Source organism: Otolemur garnettii, unplaced genomic scaffold, assembly GCF_000181295.1.
Source record: "Otolemur garnettii isolate 467f Iridium unplaced genomic scaffold, OtoGar3 scaffold00199, whole genome shotgun sequence".
In the NCBI taxonomy this organism is placed as follows: Eukaryota; Metazoa; Chordata; class Mammalia; order Primates; family Galagidae; genus Otolemur; species Otolemur garnettii.
The window spans coordinates 1,641,588-1,644,292 of record NW_003852594.1 but is presented as its reverse complement, the minus strand read 5'-3'; the positions used below and the strand labels follow the sequence as shown (position 1 = coordinate 1,644,292).

The following is a 2,705-nucleotide window of genomic DNA, read 5'->3' as shown; positions in this document are numbered from 1 at the left end:
CTAGAATGGCAATCTTCTGGTCTTAGAGCATCTGAAGCCACTTAATGGTCTGGTTAAATCTCTCTAGACTCCACATAATTCTGGATTATTGTTCTCAAGTTTGGGGGACTATTTTCCAGTTAACCCAGTGACTTGATATTGTCTTACACTGAGAGCTTCTTCTAAACTTGATTCCATTTTATATTATCTTCTACCACTTTTCCAGAGAGTCTAAAAAAATTTTTTTTAATATGGAACGCTTCACAAATTTGCATGTCATCCTTGCGCAGGGGCCATGCTAATCTTCTCTGTATCATTCCAATTTTAGAATATGTGCTGCCGAACTGAGCACTGAAAATTAAATTGCTAAGGTAAAACATGACAGACTTTAGGTTTTGGAACAAGACCCAGCTTATTTTCGGAAGAAAAACAGCTACCTTTACTTGCTACTAGCAAAGGGTTTGGCAGTGAATATTTGCTGATGTTATATCACTGTGGTGTTAAGTTTGCAAAGTTATTACAATGATAATGAAGTATAGCATTTTTTGTTATTCTCATTTTGTAAATTTTCATTTCCTATTTGTTGGTTGTAATCTGTCCATGAAGACTTATTATATTGGTTACTTAAGAAAGCATCATTTTCCTGCCTAGACTACCACATTGAGAACCACGAGACTCTGAAAAACAAAAAGGCAAGAAACATTGATTATTCAACATGAACTTGGACCAGATTCTAGTCTAGATACTTTAATAATGCCATCTCCTTTGGTATTTTGAAATATACAATAAATTTTGAGATGATAGATATTCCTTTTACCCATATTTGTTCATTACACATTGCATGCTTGTATCAAAATATCACTCATCAATATGTATGACTACTATGTATCCATAAAAATTGAAAATAAAAGTATTGTTAACTATAATAAAGAATAATAGGTTAAAAAATGCCATCTCGTGTAATTTTCATAACTTCCTTAAGTGCTATGCATCAATCTTATCGCCAATTTACAGATGAAGAAAGAGTCTTAAGATCTAATCACACTAGTTAATTTGGTCAACAAAAGGTAGAAAACCCCTATAACTCCTCTGGATTTTTGTTTGCTAATTAGTATAAGTTCACTAAATTGCTGCTAATAATTACTTTATTTTAAATCACTCTTCTGGGGAGGGGAGTGATGGGGAGAATTTTATTGCTATATGTATGAATCTAAAGAAATCATTCAATATATCAGCTTACTAATTTGTGTCTTCAGTTACCTGGGCATATTAACCTTAGCTTCCTGAACATTTCTTTGACTTGTGATTTTCTTGTTCTGGCTAGAGTAAAACTTGTAGAAAATATGAAGTTATCTCTTATAATGGGCTTTTAGTGTCTGGGCTTTTAGTGTACCCACCCCTCAATAATGCATATTGTACCCCACCCTTGCCTCCTTTTGAGTCAATAATGTCCATTATACTACTCCATGTGACCATTCATAATCATAAATGAACTCCCATGTAAAATTGAGAATATGTGGTATTTGCTGTTTCATTCCTGAAACTACTAGAACTGAAGGATAGTGGCCTCCAGGTCCATCATGGTTCCTGCACAAAAGTCATTTTTCATTACTATTTTTTATGGCCGAGTAGTATTCCATGGTGTGTGTGTATTTAAGGTATGTATATGTATGTGTGTGTGTATATATACAGAGTATGTGTGTGTGTGTGTATATAATACAATACACAATACAATACAATAATACAATAATACAATACACAAAGAGAGAAGGAGAGACATAAGACAATTAAGTTTGTGAATTTGTCCTAGAAACAATGCTACATACCTCATTGCTAAATATCATTATGATCACCTTCAAATACTCCCCTTGGGAAGGCATGTACTGATGCCAATGCCTAGTTCACCCTTCAAAGCAGTTTGGAACCCTATTTCTTGAATGGCTATCAAAGCAGTCATTGTATTACCTATGCTTCATGTCCAAATGTCCTCAAAATATCTTCCTTTCAATATTTCCCATATCTTTGGGTGAAGAAAAAAGTTACTAGGGTGTACTCAGATTATCAGGGAGGGTGTTCCAATATGATTATTTGTTTGCTGGCTAAAACTCTCTTACAGTGTCATGTGAGCTGGTGCATTGTTGTGATATATGAGCCATAAGTTGTTGGCCAAGATTTTTAGTTAAGATTTTCCTATTTCTCTATCAATGTCTGTTGGTCTGCTCTGCTTCTGTCAACTGATGATTTTGACAAACAATAAAACGAATTTTTGCAATGTTTTGTGTCAGTTCTGATCATTGACTTCCCAGACTTCTATCATCAATGACACTTTCTCTCCCCTCAGAAAAATCTTTAATCCATTTGTATAGTTTCATATTCTTCATGGCATTATCCCTATAAACTTGGAGTAAGATGTCCCTGTTTTCAGTCAGTTCCTGTGGCTCAGTGAATAGGGCACTGGCCCCATAGGTGAAGGGTATTCTTTCCCCAGTGCATGGTTTTTTCTTATCTGCTTTGCCAAAAATCATTTAGTTTAAGTATATGGTTTTATTTTTGCATTCTTCTGTTGTCTTGATTCGTGTGTCTACTTTAATACCAGTACCATGTTGTTTTGGTTGCAATAGCCTTGTAAGTGTAATTTATAGTCCAGTAATATAATCCTTCGAGTTCTGATCTTTTTGCTCAGTATTGATTTTCCTATTTTGTCTCTTTTCAGGTTTATATAAATT

The 2,705-nt window shown here is 34.3% G+C and overlaps 1 non-coding gene across 1 annotated transcript; it reads right to left on the bottom strand.

The window, feature by feature from the left end:
• Positions 1–224: 224 nt before the first annotated feature.
• On the bottom strand, positions 225–331 carry LOC111721900. The gene has a single exon (XR_002770893.1). It is a non-coding gene; the product is annotated as a U6 spliceosomal RNA (small nuclear RNA).
• Positions 332–2,705: the final 2,374 nt, after the last annotated feature.